At 39.5% G+C, this 20,530-nt stretch overlaps 1 protein-coding gene across 6 annotated transcripts in view; it reads left to right on the forward strand.

Moving 5' to 3' along the window:
• The first annotated feature begins 1,217 nt into the window (after window positions 1–1,217).
• Window positions 1,218–20,530, forward strand: part of LOC106026198 (zinc finger protein 709-like) — a 110,084-nt gene continuing 90,771 nt past the window's right edge. For 3 of the 6 annotated variants that reach the window (XM_063243179.1, XM_063243180.1, XM_063243181.1), the window contains exons 1-2: window positions 1,218–1,351; window positions 19,176–19,275. The gene's annotated coding sequence lies outside the window, so the exon portion shown is untranslated. The remainder of the gene's footprint in view (window positions 1,352–19,175; window positions 19,276–20,530) is intronic. The other 3 variants (XM_063243182.1, XM_063243183.1, XM_063243184.1) reach the window with 1 other exon arrangement.

Below are 20,530 nucleotides of genomic sequence, written 5' to 3' on the forward strand. Positions count from 1 at the left end.
AGACTTGTGATTGGAGTTTTTGCATCTCCAAGGAGCACCTGACCCTTTTGCGCTGTTCTCCACCTGACTCTGCAGATGGCCATCCTAAGCCTAATTTGCAAATCCTTTCTATCACACACACACACACACAGACACACACACACACACACACACACACACACACACACACAGAAATTGAATCTGATCCTATAGTGAACCCTGACAAACACTGCCTCTACCTAGCTGTGCAACCTCCCATGAACAGTTTATGTCCCACTCATGTGAAAAATCCAAAGCAGAACTGCAGTGGTGCTGTGTTAACAGAGATGTTGTTGTAAGGCCCGCTGGGTTAAAACTCTGTCTACTGCTTTGTCATTGGAAAAGGTATTTATTTTTGGTGTCTAAGCTCACACAGCAGTGAAAATGAAGATAATTCCTATCTCACACTCTTGTAAGAATTAACATATGTAAAGCGCCTCAAAGAGGCCCTGGCCTGACACCGATAAGTGTGAACGAAGCTTGTTAGTACGTTTTATTAACATGTAAACATACTTTTAAGATATGAAAACATCAGACAATGGATTCCAGAAGGACTCATTTCTCTGTAATAAAAGAAGGGCAACAACGCAAATAACAATGGCATCTGAGCTCTTGCTATATGCTAGGAGTCATGGGAAGAGCTCTGCAGGGTTTTCATTGGATCTTCACAGCAGTGCCAAGAGAGGATTATTGCCATTCATCATGTTTTTTTTTTTTGAATGGAAAAAAATCCACAATATTTCAAAACAAAGTAATAGGAGAATGACAGTAGTGGAAATTGAGGCTCCAAGAAGAGAAGCAGTGGGCCCAAGGTTTCAGAGCTACAAGATTTGAGTCCAGACACCAATAAATTCCATGTCTGGGACACAGTCCACTCCTCTGCTTCCTGTCATAGTGGGCCTGGGGCTCGAGTCTCCCAGAAGCCTCATCAGAGACCTTCACCGGCAGCCACACCCTGCTTCAGTGGGACCCTAACCCCCACTGCCACGCCCACTGCCTCATTCTTGCCCCACTGGCAGGCTTGGAGCCTGCTTTGTCGCAACTTCTAGCCCTGCCCCTTACCCTTCCCTCACACCCTTCGCCCCACCCCCTTCCAGGACCAAAGGTTCTGCTGCCCCGCCCCACACCCGGCGGGCCACGCCCACGGACAGCCTGAGCCAAGAGGCTCCACATCGCAGCTCAGACCTGCCCACGCCCCGCCTCGCCCTCGCAGTGCATGCCGGTCTTCTGCTTGGAGTCGCCATTTTGCCGCTAGAGATGCTGTCTGAAGACCAGTGCTCTCTTCCTTCAGCGGCCTAGGCTGCGTCGGGGCCTGAGCTGGGGTCTGGGCCAGGTAGGCTGGAGGGAGCCGGCAGCGAGCAGCGGCGCGGCCCGGCGGCCCCCACGTTAGTGGGCGCAGGTGCCCGGGCAGGGAGTCCTTATGGTGGTGTCACGGGCCAGGGCGGTGGCGGGAGCGGCGCTGGGGGTGACCCGGCCTCCGCCCGCAGGGTCCCTCTCTTCCTTCCTCCCTGCTCTCCGTCGGGGTCAGCACAGCCAGGCTACTGGCAGCCCAGCCCTGGTGTGGGACCTGCAGGAGGCGGCTTGGGGTCTCACATGGCCTCTGCTGTCAGTGAGCCTGGCCATGCTGAGCCGCGGATATTTACCCCCAAAATGACGATTTCATTCCACTAGGAGCTCCTCCCTGCAGAAACCAAGAGAGGACTGAGATGTTTAGTAAGATAGCAGTTATTATTCTACCAGTACGTGCTGTGGCTCCAGTCCGTTTCACTGATAAGGGGCTTTCTGCTTCTTTTAATATTGGCGCTACTTGGGTGTTTAGGTTTGTGAGGGATGTTTAGGTTTTGTCAGGAGTCTGAATGCGGCATGGGGCTTTGAGGCATGAGGAAGTGTGATTCCACAATTTAAGTCCATAAAAAAATGCACCCACATTGTTGAACCCTGCTGCAGAATATTCTTCTTGTTCCTATTCTGCTGTCTCTGACCATTACTCCCCAGTTTTGGTCACATCATTTATATATTTGCATAGTGTTGAATATTTATATTATATGCTTAGGTAGAGTTGTACTTAGTTATCCTGTTACTGACCATGTACACAAGTCTAGTTCCTCTTAGAAAACTTTAATTGAACATGTATCGTTTTTCCTTGGGATAAATTCCAGAATTTGGAAATACTAAGTCAAAGTTCTCTGCTCTTTCCCTGCCACTTGATATGAATTGGTGCCTAAACAAGACACGTTTACATCTTTTAAAATCTAGGTATTTGCCCAAATTTCTTGGCAAATTTGGTGTTCAGCAAGAGGTTGAGTCATTTTCTGTACAGGCTGAGAGACAGGCCACACAACCTACTGTTGGACTTTCTTTTTAAGTCATGTACCATGCTCATCTTTTTGTTTTGATTGACTCTATTCTGTTTTGTTTTGTTTCGTTTCGTTTTATTCGCTTTAAAATAAAAAATGAAATAAAAAATATTTTCTTGCTGGCATGGTGGTGCATGCCTATAATACCAGCACTTTGGAGGGTTAGACAGGAGAATCACAGTGAATGCCAGGCTAGCATGAAATACTTGCTGAGTTCAAGATCAGGCTGCAGTACGTAGCGGGACCTTGTCTCAGAATGAAATAAACAACCTCTTTTTCCTCTTTTCTTATTTTAATGTACCATAAGTAGATACTAATAAAGAAAATATGAAAACACTTTTATAAATAAAGTTTTCATACTATGCAGTTTGTATACTATGAAACTATATAATATGCTTTATACACTATAGCATACTTTATATAAATTTATATACTGTAAAACTGCATGGTATGAAACTATGAAGTTTTTGAGCCGAGTGTGGTGGCTCACACCTGTAATCCCAACACTCAGGAGGCTGAGGTGGGAGAATCCTTGCAAGTTTGAAACCAGCCTGGGCTAAAAAGTGAGCTCAAGTCCAGCCTAAACTGCATAGCAAGACCACGTCTCAAAAAGACCAAAAAAAAAAAAAAAAAAAAAAAAAAAGGAAACTATGCAGACACCATTCTTACACACAGATTCTTACAGGTCTATGTGTAGATGCACATTGATGTCAGAGACATTTCCCCTTCAAAACTGAGATACTTGTTCTCACATCCATGTATTATTTCATGATCAGATTCCTTGGCTTCTTTCCCTGTGGATCCAGGGAGACCAATCTCAGCATCCCTGCAGCTTTCCCTGCTTCCTATGACCCACACTGGTACCACACACCCTTTACGTGGAAGAGAGGGATGGTCCCAATTCCTTCCTGCTTCAAATAGCTGTGAATCAAACTCTTTCAAGGAAATCTTGCAAAGTTGTGCAGCTCTCTGTAAGGAATAAATGTCTGTTGTTAACCCTGCCAGGTCCAGTGACAAATGTGTGTAGTGCTCTGATGTGAGCTGCCAGACAGGTCTCTGCTCTACCCCCATAATCTCCCCAGTGCTATTCAGCACCTGCCTTAAAACCTGCCATCAGATGGAGACTCAACACATCTCAGGGATGTGTGCCTGCATGAATCAGTTTTGGAGGCTCAGCGTTTTCTGCATTTGTTGGCCAAGTGTGATGATTCTGGGTTTTTTTTATTAAAAGACAAAAACAAAACAAAACGAAACAATAAGAGGGTACAAGTAATACAGAATTTCAAGAAAAAAATACAGTAAGAAATCACTAATTTATTGCCATCTCAACAGTTGTCCAGATTACAAAATTAAAGCATACAAAGTGGACAGTGAAGTTGTAGACAGTTCTGTTCAATGATCCAACAAAAACTCAATAATATGGTTTTCTATTCTATACACTTAAATATACATACAGTTATATCCTTTAGATCACTTTCTTTTCTTTTCCTTTCTTTTTTATAATAACAATTACACATTGGAGTTTTATTATTCCCACAGTTCTTATAACTTTTTCTTTGAAGAGGAAAAAAAAAACAAAAATAAAAACATAACAAATGAAACAAAGCAAAAGAACAAAAACAAAAACAAAAAAACCCCAACATGACAAAGCAAAACAGAGTCAGTTAGAACAGGAGGATGGACATAATACATAATGCAAAAAGAGAATACCAGGTGATCAACAATGGTTACCATTATGCCTCTTGCTATCTTAAAAAGAGTTTCCTTTATCATCTGGTATAATAGATTTGAACAAAACAGTACAGAACAGGGCGAATAAAACCCACATTGGAGACCTTACGGGACTTCCAAAGAAGATAATAGTCAAACCATAATGAGCATCATAGAATATCTTTTTGCCTTCAAAGTGGTTGCCTATACCCTCAAACTTGATGCTATTAAACAAAACAGAATGTAGTAAAATCAGTCAGGACAAGATGTGGAGAACCATACAGGGGTTCAAAACAGCTAATAAGAAAACAAAAAAGTTACTATAATGTATCGTGCTATTTTAAATTTAGTTTTCCCTTAAAAATAATAAGAAATTAATTTTTTAAAAAAGAAAAAAAGGGCAATTGAGATAAAAGAGGACATATCAATAGAACAACACAGGTCAGAAATGAACAATTTAAGCATTATTGTGTTTCACGACCAGATAGCCTGACATAATAGCTGTTAACATAGTTTCCCTTTCCTTGAAATATTTGAGTTTAACTTTGTATACTATAGCATCAAACTTATCAAGACAGTGTGAAATCATTCAAGAGAATGGAAGTATTGCAGGATATTTAGAACCAGCTAATAGAAACCGAACAATGGTTTCTATACTATCTCTTTGCCTATAAAAAATTTGTTTATACTATCACACATATTAAAATATAATATGATACAACATGTTAAAACCAATTGAAACAGATGAACAACAACTTGATAGGACTTCAAAACAGGATGATATTAAATAAGCACTAGCTATTATGCTGCCTAATTTTCTTCAAAATAGCTATTCGTACTATCACAGACAATAAAATCGAACAACCCAGATTAAAACCATTCCAATTAATGAATGAAAACATTATATTGCTTCAAACCAATATGATGGGAATCATGATTACCATGTACTTTTATGTATTCTTATCATTTCTTACACTAGGGAAACTATTTGGTATTTATACACGTGAGTTTGATTTATTTCACTTATGAGTATGTTCTGAAGCTGCATCCATTTATTTATATCTCATGGTGATCATCCTTTATAGCTGAGTAGTACTTCATTGTATAAAAATACCACAACTTTTTTATCCATTCCTCAGTTGATGGACACTTAGGTAGTTTCCAAGATCTGGCTATTACAAATTGTGCTGCTATAAACATGGGTGCAAATATGTCACTGTGGTATCATGCTTTCAGTTCTTCTGAGAATATGCCTAGAAGTGGTATATCTGGGTCAAATGGGGCTTTCAAACCCAGCTTTCTGAGAAATATCCACACTGACCTCCACAATGTTTGCACAGTCTACACTCCCACCAACAGTACAGGAGAGTTCCTTTTTCCCCACAGCCTCTCCAACATTTGTTGTTGGTGGTTTTCTTGATCTTGACGATTCTTTCAGGAGTGAGATGAAATCTCAGTGTGGTTTTAATTTGCATTGCTCTAATGACCTATGATGGTGAAGATTTTTTTCATGTATTTATTTGTTGTTTGTATTTGTTCATCTGAGAATTGTGTATTCATTTCAGATGCCCATTTTTGGATTGGGGCTTTGAATATTGGGGGTCAGATTTTTTTTAATTCTTTATATGTTTTAGAAAGAAGTCCTTTGTCTGAGGGACAGTTCACTCAGATTTTTTCCCAGTTCATAGGTTTTCTTTTCCCTATGTTAGAGATTATTTTTTGATGTGCAGAAACCTTTTTATAAGTGGTAATCCCACTCATTGACTCTGGGAAGTATTTCCCATGTAGTTTGAGTCTTGTTCATGAATTCTCTATCTACCCCTATGTCTTCAAGGTTTTTACCCAGTTTGTCTTCCAATAGATTTAGTGTTTCTGTTTTAATATTTACATCTTTGATCCATTCAGATTTTATTTTAGTATATGGTGATAGGCATGGGTCTAGTTTTAGTTTTTGGCATGTGGAGAACCAGTTTTTCACCACCATTTATTAAAGAGACTGTCGTACCTCCAGTGAACATGTTTGGCCCCTTTATCAAAGATGACGTGGTTGAGTGTGTTTGTAGTTGTGTTTGTATCTTGTCATCTATTCCACTGATCTTTAGCTCTGTTTCGATTCCAGTAGCATTTTACTACAGTTGCTTTGGCAATTTTACTACAGTTAATTTTACTACAGTTGCTTTGTAGTTTAACTTCAAGTCAGGGATTGTGATGCTCCCTGCCTTGCCTTTGCTGCTTAGAACTTGCTATTCTAGGTCTCTTCTTGCTCCAGATGCATTTTAGGAGGGATTTCTTGAGATCTATGAGGTGTGTTGATGGTATATTTATTGGGCTTGCATTGAATCTATATAACAGTTTTGAGAGAATGGCCATTTTCACAATATTTATTTTTCCTATCCATGAGCAAGGGATGTCCTTTCATTTTCTGAAATCATCTTCAATTTCATTTTTCAGTGTATAGGTCTTTCACTGTTTTTGTGAGAGTAATTCCTTAAATATTTCATTTTTTGATTGCTAGTGTGAAGGGTGTGGCTTCTCTTAGTTTTTTTTTCTCTGTGACTTTGTTGTTAGTGTATAGGAATGCTATTGATTTTTGAGTACTGATTTTGTCTCCATCTACATTGCTGAATTTATTTATTATATCTAGGAGTCTTTCAATGGAGTTTTGGGGGTCTTCTATGTAGAGTATCAAATCATCTGCAAATAGTGATAACTTAAATTCTTCTTTTCCAATCTTTACACCTTTTATTTCTCTCTCTTGTCTAATTGCTCTGGCGAGTATTTCCAGTACTATATTAAATAGGAGCGGTGAAAAGGGACATCCTTGTCTTGTGCCTGATTTTAAAGTAAAGGCTTTCAACTTTTGGCCATTTTGTATGATGCTGGCTGTTGGTTTGTCATAAATGGCCTTTATTATGTTGCAGTAAAGATGATCTATTCCAATTTTCTGCAAGGTTCTTATCATAAATGAATGTTGGACTTTATCAAATGCTTTTTCTGCATATATAGAAATGATGATGTGATTCTTACTTTTGACTCTATTGATATGGTGGATTGCCTTTATTGATTTATGTATATTGAACCATCCCTGCATGCCTGAGATGAATCCCACTTGGTCATGGTGTATGATCTTCTTGATGATTTGCTGCACCCTATTTGCCAAAATTTTATTGAGGATTTTTGCATCTGTGTTCATTAGGGAGATTGGCCTGTAGTTCTCTTTTTCAGTTGGGTATTTCTAACTTTTGGTACTAGAGTAATATTTGCTTCCAAGAATGACTTAGGAAGGATTGCTTCCATTTCAATTTCATTAAAGATTTTGAGGAGTGTCGGCCTTAGGTCTTATTTGTATTTCTTGTAAAATTCTGCAGTGAATCCATCCGGGCCTGGGCTCTTCTTTGTAGGTAAGGATTAATTATGTTTTCAATTTCATTAAAAGAATTTGGGTTATTCAGCAGTTTTACATCTTCTTGACCTAGTTTTTGTGCTTCATATGCTTCTGTGAATCTGTCTATTTCTTCTGTTTTATCAAACCTTTGAGAGTAGAGGTTTTCCGAAACAGGTGATGATCTTCTGTATTTCTATTGGGTCTGTAGTGATTTTGCCTTTTTCATTCCTTATTGCATGAATTTGAGCTTTTTCTTCCCTTTTTAAAATAAAGTTGGCTAGGGGCTTATCGATTTTATTTATTCTTTCAAAGAACTAACTCTTTGATTCGTTGATTTTTTTGGATTATTTTCTTCATCTCTATTGCATTGATTTCTGCTCTAAATTACAAGAATTTTTCATCTCTCACAGAAGGAACTCATTCTCTATCTGGGGTTTTCTCTTCTATCAAAGAGCAATAGCAGCCACTGTCATCCAGTAAAATTTGAACAGAATCTGATAAAAGGTTATTAAAGACCCAGAGTACTAAATCACAGTGAGAAAAAGGTCAGAGTTGGGTGGGTTATAGCAGGAGACTATATGGGTTTGGGTGGCTCCAAAACTGAGCAGAAAGCTGGAACTCAACAAATGTGGAAATTGTACAAATTGATGATGTGCTTATATGTTACTGAATTTAACATTATGAAACTAATGTTATCTTAATTTTTAATTTAAATTGTACTAGAATTTAATGTTTAGAATAATTACAGACTTAGGAGTAGAAATATAAACTGAAAATAATACAAGGGGTACAAAAGGAGGGAAAGGAAAGGCAGGTGCTTTGCAGGATTGGCCCTGAGTGGAGCTTAGGATGCTTGCTGTGGAGCCAGTAAAAGCCTCAGCTCTAGAATTCCTCAAGACAGGGTGCGTGGCCTTAGTTTTCACTTTGCTACCAAAGCTGAAGAGGTCACTGGAGATGGATCTAGCATAAATTCTGCATGTGGGACGTGGGCTCAGTTAGGTACTACCCTGTGTTAGCAGCAGAAAAATCACTTTCCTTGTTCCTTGCAGGCTCTAGAACCTGCCAGTGCCTGTCACAGACAGTTCTGTGCACAAATCTACCCCAGGAAAGCTTCCCATTCTTTGACCCACTCACTGCTGCTTGCCTCAGTGTTGCTGTAGGTCACAAGTCTTGGAGTCTTTGTCTATGTAAAATGTCCCATGGACTTCCCAGAGGTGCACAGACCCAGGCCAAATCTCCTGACTGCAGGTCTCATTTTCAGTGAGCTTAGGTTTGTTGAACTCAAATGGGCATCTTGTAGAGTTGGACATCAAACTCCTGTGCCTGTTGCAGAGATCCCAGCCCCAGCCTTTTCATTGCCTGGAATGTGGCAGTGCTGGTCCAGGTTGTCCTCATGTGATGACAGAAATCCCTAATAGTGCTATGACCACCTTTACTCCATTCTTCAGTGAAGCCTGACATACACTTAACTTTACCACCCTTGTGGCCTGATGTATCTGCAATGTTACTCTACTCATAGTCACTCTATAGGGGTGCTGTACTATAAATACCTTCAAAGTGTTTGGACAGAGAGCAGGGGTCCTGCCTGCCTTTCCTCAATCTTCAGTATATATAATGAGGCATCACCCCATTCTATGTGCCTTAGTGGGACTCTCCTTACCCTATTAGGTGTTCACATGTACAGAGGCCCAGAAGTTAGGTGCATTCACAGTAATGTGGGTAGTACCTCATCTGCTCTGCAGGGTGACTGTGTGGCCTGCACAACATTGAAGCACAAGACAACAGTGTTTGTGTTGAATCTGGTCATTACATCTATCAGAGCCTAGTAAATTGATGATTAAACATACCCACTCGCTCCCTCCATGATTTCTGTGTGGACCTGGTTCCATGATATCTCGCAGAGATTCTTGGTCAGGATAACATGGAAGCCCACAGAATGAATCTCCATTGTCCTTCACAATAAACAACAACTTCTTCACCCAAGTGATGAATCCTTGGCAGGATGCTATGCTTTTCCAAGGCTAAGGAAATACAGAAGTGCAGGCAGGGTCTCAGCTCTGAGGCAAAAGTCAGGGGTTTCGATTGAACTTGTCCTCCTGACATTCTATATAAACCTAGACATGAAACCATGACTCTCAGGACCTTCCCAATGTGTTCCTATGCTCTGTGGAGGTCATCCTGGCATCTACTACCTGGGAACATCATCAGTGGTGTGAGATAACATTTATAAAATCTGTGGGCTAGTATCACATATACATAACGCACAGAACTAGAAGTAAAATCCAGGGAGGATTAGAATGGAGGTGGAATACAGTGCACACAATGCTAGATCCTGCTGTATGACAGTAGAAATGAGACTTAACTCCTGGACATGTTTCCCTGGTGGCTTCATGAGGGGTGGAAGTGCATCGATTCAGCCATCCTTATTTTTCCTAAGCATCTCAATTTCTTCTATGTATTGGTGCTGTGGCCTCAAATCAGGACCTCACACAGACTAAGCAAGCATTATGGATGGAGCTACATCCCCATATCTATGTCCATAGCTCTTGTATTCACACCTGTGTGTGCCACCAGGCCTATTGCCTGTGCTCCTGCTCAGTCACAGAAACCTCATCTTGTGATGGCCGTATCCTGAGTAGCTGTTCCCTATATTATGGGCCTAGCTTTGTGACTTGTTATTATTATTAGTGTTATTATATTTCATTAGCAGTGCTGAAATTGAGCCCAGGGCCTCATGCATGGTAAGCATGTGTTGTATCCTGAGCTCTTTCCCCAGTTCCTGACTCAGTCTTAAATAACTGGATATGGCAGAGGTTGTGCGTTGGTACTATTAAGGTTCACACAAAATAACTGTGACCAACCTCCTCATCTTTTCATTTGTTCTCCCCAATATTGTTGGTTATTTTTTGGGGGGAGAATCTCTGGCTCCAAATAAGTCACTCTTATCTCTGCAGCTTCTTTGAGGACAAGCTGATGAATGTTGAGTGAGAAAAGAGAAAACAGAAAGAGGAGACATCAGGCTATTTTCCTGAGTCCTGCCTGTATACAATGGACAGAGCCCGAGAGCAAATTCTCCCCTATTGGCAAGTTCACTGAGTATGTAGCTCTGTGCACTGAGCTACTATGGTAGCAGCCCCAGCAAAGTCTCCTGGATCCATACACAGCAACTCTTGATACAACAGCATATTTTCTCTTGTATCAGATAGGCACAGACTGACCCGCCTTCTATCACACATGTGTCTTGTCATACTTTGCAAATGTATGTAATGAATAGACAAAATTTGACCTCTCTACCTTTTTTCACCAATTAGTCATTCTGAGGTTATTGCTATGTTTTTAGCAGACTTTCAATACATGGCTTGCTGTGGTTTGTTTATTCATTCAGGTTTTACTGGATATTCACATTGTAGTTTTCAGTTTAAGGAAAACAATGTTGATGTGATTATCTTGTAAAATTCTCTTTATGACATAGAGAATTGGATGCACAGAATGTTAAGGTAGTCAGATGTATTACTCTTAGTTTAACTACCAAAATGATTTCTGAAGTGAATGTACCATTAGCAAGGCAGAAGGAGTCTCATTCCTACACTTCCTCACCAATATCTGTACTTTGATGTAAAAGACAAAATCTGCTCTTTACTGCTCTTCAAAACATGAGCAGGGTTTCTCCTTGTGTGATGAGTATTCACTTACCTGATTACTGATAATAATAAGAGACATGTACATACTGGGAATAGTCCATCTGACTCCCAAGGGAACGTTGAAGGCCTTCAGAAGTGGTAGACACTTGGACCCCACAGAGGCCTTGGAATCACTGCTGGCTCCTGCATAAATCACACTGCATGACCCAGAGAACACTGCCTCCTTCTGAGGGTAAGGCCCAATGACCAGGATAGTCCCTATGAGACTTCTCTAGTATTTCATGATAGGCCTGCTCCTTGACAGAAGGTGGAGGTGGAAGAGCCCTTAGTCTAAGGAGGGAGACTTGTGGGAATGCTTCTCTCTACCCATAATGCCCTGGAATATGAGACTTGGTGAAACAGTTGAAGCAAAATGTGAGTGAAATTGTCCCAACATGGGTTTTATAGCTATGGGAAAATGGTGCTGATAACATAAAGTTGTGCCCACAGAATGTGTCCCAAATTTACTCCAGCCAGCACTCCATATATGTGAAAAGTTCTACAGAATGTGCAAATGACACCCTGTCAGCAGATAAGCACACTCTCATAACCTTGTTGATAATATCAGCCTGGGATCAGAGATGCCAGGCAAGCAAGGTGCTGATTTGTAGAACATGACTACATGACAGGGACTGGGGCCTGTTATGTACAATGTCTGGGGTTGGGTAACAGGGAACTAAGGAGCATGGATGCAGCCCCACATTTTATGCAACAGGTAAATTCAGCATTGGGGCACCCCATTGTGCAGTGGATACGACTTGACCTGTGTAACTGTGTATCACTGAAAAATGATACAAACATTTGGGGTGGCAACAAGCTCATCAGGGTGGTGCCCACTGATTGGCTTACTGTGGAAGCCTCTTAGGTCTGTGTGAGCTAGGGATGATCATAACTATCGCAACAATGACCACCTGAGTTTTCCCATATATCCAGGGCACCATCAAACACATTATATTGGACACTCTGCAATATTGTGAAACAGTTCTATAAGTGCCACAATACTCAACAGGTGCCACCATATTGTAAAGGTGGCCTGGGGGATTTATCTGGTAGCAGTGTTGCTACCAAGGGCAGGAATCATGGACCTCACCATCCAGATTGAAACCTTTGTCAATACAGGGCCCAATCCATGAACTCACTTGCTAGGCTTGGTGTTGCTCATGGATGAAACATCTCAAATGTGAAAGTTGGTTTTGCAAAACCACATGAGCCTTGATTTGTGAACCACAGCACAAGAAGGTACTTCTGCCGTCTTGCATGTAGAATCTGGCATTTATATCACTGACAAACAGAGATAGGAACAAGAAGCCTTGCAAGAAATGGATGTACACCTGAGATGCCTGGACTGCCACCATGGGCCACTGCTCTGACCGACAACCGAAGACCCCCTGGACAACCACTCAGGCCCACCCCATGGAGGAACTCCCCCACCTGCTGGACCTAGTATTGCCATTGATCGTTGACTCTAACCCTTTCTCCCAAAACCTTGGAATATAATGGATTACCATGCTGGCTCGATGAGAGACTCAGGAGCCCCTCATGCAAACAGAAGCCATCATCAGGCTCTAGTCAATGTATTGAGTTTTCCCCTAAAACAGAGGTCTTCAGTGGGTTAACAGGAGCAGAAATGAAGCTCTTTCCAAATATAAGCCCTTGTCAAACCTGACAGGAGGGTCAAGAATCAACTTCTCCACACAGAGAACATTGGACAGGTTGAGGAGTGCCCCAATAAGGTCTCCTCCAAATGGAGCAAATTAAAAGAGCTTATAAGAAACCCAGTGACACAGTAGGGCCTAGGCTGACATGAACATTATAGACAGGGAGATCTGGTGACCTGCAACAACCTGAAGACATAGCAATAGCAGGAAGTAAGAGTTGACCTACATCAATACTTCTAGGCTAGTTAGCCTGGGAAGAATATAGGACTCACAAAATAGGCTCTGCAGGAGGAATTCAGAGTGACTCTTCTTTTCATTTTGTTACCCAGCAATTGCACAAACATCCACCACACAGTAGGACCCTAAAGGCCAAACTATGTTGGGATTTAAAGACCAACTATGTACCCCAATTTTGAAAATGACAAGCAAATTGGCAAAGTGCAACCTCAAACATTAGTCAATCAGGAGCAATAACAGGCAACACTGAAACAGAGGATCTTAAAAGTCATACACCAGAAATCTCTCAAAAGAGAGCAACTGAAGTAAAGAAACCAGTCCATGAGGCTATAGCAGAAATCAAATTAAAAAGACTGTCTCATGTAGAGACAGAAATACCAATCTTGTTAAACTAGTTGCTCAACATAGCTAGAGAAGAAATAAACTAAAAAACAACAACAAAAAAAAAAAAAAACAACACAGGAACATGGGAAATTGAAACTTTGCATGAATAACATAAAAAACAAGCAGAATCCATGAAACAAATGCAAAGAAATATCCAAGACAAAAAACTACTGAAAGCTGGCAAAAACATTTGAATGAAGCTGAGGATACCTTGAGGACAGAGTTGCACATAGTGATCATGATAGGGTTGAACTTTTAAAAACAAAAAAGCAACATGAAGTGAAAATTCAGTAGCTCCAAGACAATGACAAGAGAAACATTGTAAGAGTAACTGGCATCAGTGAAGACACAGGAGTTGATACTAATGACATAACTAAATTATTTACAGAAAGTAATAGCAGAAAATTTCCCAAAGGTAAGAAAAGTCTGATATACAAATAAGTGAGGCATGGAGAATGTCAGTCAGTCACAACCAACATAAATCTACACCCAGATATATAATAATTAAGATCCCAGACATACAGCATAAAAACAGAATACTGAAAGCTGTTAGAGAAAAGACACAACTCACGTATCAAGGAAAGCCTATTAGAATCACAGCAGAATTTTCAGCACATAACTTCACGTTAAGAAGAGCTTGGAGTGAAGCATTTTAAGCCTTTTAAGAAAACAATTTTCAGTACAGACTAACGTATCCAGCAAAAATTTCATTCAGATTTAATGGAGAAACAAGATACTTCCATGACAAAGTACAACTGAATCAATTCATGTCCATGAAACCAACCCTAGAAAGAATACTGAAAGATATGCAAGATAGCAGTAAACATGACCACAATCTCCAGAACAACAGAAAGAAACCACCAGGCTGGACAAAATACTAAATAATGGAGAAAAGCAGGAAACCAACAACAGGAACACAATATGGCAAAGTCAAAGCAGTATATATTAGTGATATCCATAAATGTAAATGGACTCAACTCACCTATCAAAAGAAACAGATTGACAGAATGCATCAACAAATAGGATCAAGGAGTATGTTTTATACAAGAAACACATCTGACTCAAAAAGAAACTCAGATTAAAAGTCACAGCATGAAAATGAGTTTCCATTAACCAGGAACCCAGGAAAGAGCAGGGGTAGCTATTCAGTTTGCAGACAATGTGAAGTTCAAACATAAAATGATTAAAAGAGATATGAAGGCCACTACAAACTTTTACATGTATAACTACAAGAGGAAGAACTAACAATTATAAATATATATGCACCAAATACAGGAGGACCCAACTATGTTAGACAAATTCTAATGGGCATGAAAAGCTAAACACACAAGAACACAATTGTAATAGGAGACCTTAACAACCCACTGTCACAAAGAGATAGATCAACTTAGACAAAAAGTCAGCAAAGAAGTGACCTAACTAAATGATACCTGTGCATGGATTGACTTAGTGGATGTTTACATAGTATTCCACCCAACCATATCAGAACATACATTCTTCTCAGCTGCACATGGGATATTCTACAAAATAGACCATATATTATCCCATAAAACATTTTTAAGTAAATGTAAATGGAACGAAATTTTCTCATGTGTATTACGGGACCATATTGCACTAAAATTGGAAATCAATGGCAAAAATCCCGGAAAAACCTGCATAAATACATGGAAATTAAATAACAATCCTGAACAACCAGTGGATTACAGATGAAATTAAAGAAGAAATAAAACAATGTCTATAATACAATGAAAATGCATAAACAACATACCACAACCTATGGGATACAATAAAAGCAGTCCTAAGTGGGAAATATACAGTAATAAGTAGTCACATCAAGAAAATGGAATGAACACAAGTAAAAAACCTAATGCTATATCTCAAGCTTCTAGAAAAGGAAGAGCAAGTCAAGCCCAAAGTTCATAGAAGAGTGGAAATTATAAAGATTAGAGCAGAACTTAATGAAATTGAAACCAAAATATTTACAAAGAATTAATGAATCAAAGAGCTGTTTTTTTGAGAAAATAAAATTGATAAACCTCAAGCCAAGCTTTTCAAGAAAAAAAAATCCACACAATATGGACTGAAAAGAGAAAAATTACTGTAGATCCCATGGAAATTCAAAACATCATGAACATCTACCTTGAAAATCGCTACTCACATCCGGTGCAAAACAGAGGAAATAGATTTGTAGAAATATGAACTACCAATGCTCAATCAAAATATATAACAATTTTGAGTAACCAAATATCGGCTACATTAATAAAAAATGTGATTAAAAACTTACCAACAATAAAAGCCCAGATCCTGCTGGATTCAGGGATGAATTCCATAAGAATTTCAGAGATCTGACTGCAACACTCCTTAAATTCTTCAATGAAATTAAAAGAGAATTAGTTCTCCCTAACTCATTCTTAGAACCAAGTGTCATTCTGATTACAAAACCAGAGAGAGATCAAACTAAATAGCAGAACTATAGACTAATTTCACTAATGAACAATGATGCAAAGATTCTCGATACAATATAGGCAAATAGAATGCAGCAAATCATCAAGAAGATTATACAACATAACCAAGTAGCATTTATTCCAGGAATGCAGGAATGGTTTAATATGCACAAATCAATGAATGTGATACACCACATCAACAGAGCCAAAAATAAAAAATCGCCTAATCATTGCAATGCATGCAGAAAAAGCTATTGATAACATACAACACCTGTTCATGATAAAAACCCTACAGTAACTCAGAATAGACGCTATGTACCTCAAAGTCTAAAGACCATTTATTACAAACATACAACCAATGTCATACTAAATAGACAAAAACTGAAAGCCTTCACACTAAAAACAGGAACAAGACAATGATGTCCACTACCACTCCGAGTCAATAGAGTTCTGGAAATATTAGCCAGAGCAATCAGACAAGAGGGAGAAATAAAAGGAATAAAAATAGGGAAAGAAGTTAAATTATCATTATTTGCCGACAACATGATACTCTACATAGAAGACCCCAAAATCTCAATTGAAAGACTACTAGAGGCAAAAAACAAATTCAGCAGCATAGCTGGATAGAAAGTCAACACTCACAAATCAATAACATCCCTGTACACAAACAAAACACTCCATGAGAGAAAAATTATGAAATATAAGCTTTCACAATAGCATCTAAAAAAATGAAATACTTAGGAATCAACCTAACTAAAATTGTAAAACACATATATGCAGAAAATTATACAACTCTGAAAATGGCGATTCAAGAGGAAATTGGAAAATGGAAGGATATTTCTTGCTCTTGGTTAGGAAGAGCCAATATTGTGAAAATGGCCATACTTACAAAACTGTTATACATTTCAATGCAATCCCAATCAAAATATCATTAACATACTTCATATCTAGAGAAAATAATTCTGAAATTCATCTGTTAACAGAAGAAATCTAGAATAACAAAAGCATTTCTGGGCAACAACAGAAAGACAAGACTCATCTCAATTCCTGACTTGAAACTATACTACAAAGCCACAATAATAAAATCAGCATGGTACTGGCAAAGAAATAGACCTGAGGATCAATAGAACCGATTAGAAGATGAAAACACTACTACAAAGATACAGAGCCACTTAAATTTGTCAAAGGGGCTAAAAATGTTCACTGGAAAAGGATAGCCTCTTTAAAAAATGGTGTTAGAAAAATTGACATTACATGCTAAAGACTGAAACTAGACCCATACCTATCACCATACACTAAACTAAAGTCAAAGTGGTTCAAGTATCTGAATATTGAAAAAGAAACAAAAATCTACTGGAAGATATGGTAGATAGAAATTTTGGAGACATAGGAATAGGCAGAGAATTCATTAATAAAACACAACCACATGGAAAATACTTCAAAGAATCAACAACTGGGATCTCATATTACTAAAAAATTTTTGTACGTAAACAGAAATCAAATAAAGTCAAAAAACCCTCACAGAGTCAGAAAGAATCTGGATAGATGACAAAGGACTTGTATGCAGAACATATAAAAAATTGAAAAATGTCAAGCCCTCAAATTCAAAGATCGTTTCCAAAAATGGGCATCAGAGGTAAGTACACAGTTCTCAGATGAAGATATACAAATGGCAAATGAATGCATAAAGAAATGTTCACCATCATTGGTGATTTAATAAATGCAAATTAAGACAGCACTAAGATTTCATCTTACTCTGGAAAGAATGACTGACATCAAGAAATAATCTGAAACAAATTTTGGCAGCATGAAAGGAAAAAGGAACACTTGTCCTCTGTTGGTGGGAATGCAGACTGATAAAAGCACTGTGCAAATTAGTGTGGAAATTCCTCAAAAAACTTAAGATTGGATGTTCCATTCAATCCAGCTATTCCCCTTCTGGGTATTTTCCCAGAAATTTGAAAAAAAAATTTCACAGTGATATATGTGCAATGATATGTGCAACACAGTTGTGATAGCTAAATCTTGGAAACAACAAAATGCTGTCAACCACAAGTGGATGAAAAAATTGTATTTTTTCACAATGGAATACTACTCAGCTATAGAAAAGGATGATTTGAGGCCTTTATAAGTAAATGAAAGTAACTTAAGAATATCCTCTCTCATTGTGTCTCTAGTGTAAAAAATAATAAAAAACTGACAAAGAATTGGGATCCAAAAAAGTATAGTATATATTGTAAAAGCAAAAGCAAAGAAATGGGCTCTAAATGATATAATGATATGTATAGTATGAAAGATAGATGACCATATTACTAAATTTCTGTTAGATCACTGAAAGGAAGGGTTTGCCCATCAATGTTTCAGTATTTAGTGACTTTTTATGCTTTGTTTTGTAACTTTAACAACTGTTTTTAAGATGAGAATATGTAATGTATCAACTAGTAATTTTAGGAGTTAATTTTTTTGAATTCTATATTCTACACTTCTTTGTTTTTTTGTATTTTGTTTCTTTTAATTTTATTTTCTATCTTTAAATTTAAAAAAAATTTAAAAGAAATGGACATGGAGTTTTGTGTCCTTGATGCCTTGCAACAGGACCTACTCATGCAGTGGTGGGAATCCTTGGGATCCACCTGGCTCTGGGTGGCCATAAGCTGCACTGTGGCATGATTAGTGGTATTATTCTTTACATTTATTGTTGTCATGCTCTTTGTGTGCATGAGTCCACCCTATAGGTCACTTACAATAAACACATTTTCCCTGATATTTGAGGTGGTGGAATGTGAGAAACCACTGCACACTGCTTCAACACCAAAAGGTATGAGGACCTATGGGATCTGACCCAACCGATTAGCATGTGCACACCATGGACATAGTTATATAAGCATGACTTAACATAGACAGCCATGGATGTGCTCAGGCTTGTGACACTATGCAAGAATGTAATGCTTGATGGCAGCTGATATATACAGGCTGGATAATATAGACGCTTGTTTACTGCTGTTGCTAATGTTGGCTCCATGTGGTTTCTTCTCTCTGGGGATCTTACCCACTAAAATACCAATTCACCTTCCCTATCTCTGAGAAAATTTCATGCTGCAGACACAGGGCACTTTAATGCCCCACAAAACTAAAGTCTCTGTGCCTTGTTCTAAGCCATGCATCATATCCTAAAGCCAAAATCTCTGTTGGGGTACAGCTTTAGAAAGGACAACAAGTTATATACCTGTGCCATGGTGATCACTTCCTAATCCCTGTGATGGACATTTTCCCCACTTCCATTCCTCTTCTGTACCCCACAGGGCATGAAAGGTCTCAAATGTTCTGACGTGGACCTGGAACGCAGCTCCCCAAGCAGCAGACATGTAGTTCTTGAACAGACTGCCTGGACGATGGTCTGAGGTGAGTCAGTCCCAGGCTGGAGGCTGAGGACAATAGTTTCTGTTGGCCCCACTCTCACAGAGTGGAGCTACTTAGCAGCATATCTTAGCCTCCCTTGATCCCTGAACCCATGGGGACTCACTTTTCCTATGTGTCATGATGTGTTAAAACCAGGCACAGCACTAATGCTGGCAGGGAGATCCCTTCCCCAGCACAAACCCTGCTGAACATGACTCCCTCCGAGTATTCTTCAAGCCATGTTCTTAACATGTGGCATCATGTTGTAGTTGAATGCCATGAGGGAGAGCACAAATCAAGGGCAGGAGCAGGTGCTATGGTGCCCATAGATTTGGGCAGCCCTTCTCTGATGTGTGTGGACCCCAGTGTCTTTCAAGATATTGGGATGGCACTCTTGAATGAGCTATGGAGATCCATGCCTGAGGGTGTTGGGTCAGGGAGGCATTTGGACCCTGGCTGTGTCAAGTAGCCACGTTGAGCAACACAGAGTGTATACCACTACCACATGCCCAGGACATCCTCTCACACTGTCTTTGTCATTCTGCTACAAACCTTTGTCTACACAAGGCCCCCACTGCCCACTCCAATCTTCCCTGGACCTTTGAATGGAATCACAGGAGGAGGCAGTGTATGTGTTGCTGCCCAAAGTCAAGTGTCACTGTTGTCTGCTGGTGGGTGAAGGTATGGTGGGTGGAGGCTGGGGATTTAGCTCAGCAGCATAAGCGCCTGCCTTGCAAGTGTGTGGTCCTGAGTTCGATACCTGGTACTGATAAACAAATGAAAAAAAAAAGGTATGGTAGGTAACAAAATCAGGTGTCCCTCAATGAGTAACTCAGGGCCTTTTTCTACTGTTATTCCATCTTCCATTCCCTCATTCCTCAGGCACCCCTCCTTCCTCCTGCTATATTCCATTCTCCTCCTAAAAGTACAAAGCTGGCTGGCCTAGGGAGGGGCTGTTTTGTGCCCCTCTCATCCCATTCTGTCTGAGAGAGAATCCTGTTCCCACAAGTATGGCTGATTGTTTATCACATAGGACAAACTGGGTCCAGCCTGTGTTGCACTTGGTCCAGGGCTTATGACTGAAGAGCCCCTAATTTTAGCTCCCAGCTCTAGAAGTTCTGCTCAGAACATGGTGCTCAGAATTGAGGTCTCAAGGTCAGTCTGGAAATCCCTATCTGTGGAGCATCTAAGGAGCTGACTTAATCTGTGGTTTACCATGTGATGCATGAATATCTGGATACGTGGGGAGACAAATGCA

This window comes from Cavia porcellus, unplaced genomic scaffold, assembly GCF_034190915.1.
Source record: "Cavia porcellus strain 051 isolate PalLab524CR breed Dunkin Hartley unplaced genomic scaffold, mCavPor4.1 scaffold_34, whole genome shotgun sequence".
NCBI lineage: Eukaryota > Metazoa > Chordata > Mammalia > Rodentia > Caviidae > Cavia > Cavia porcellus.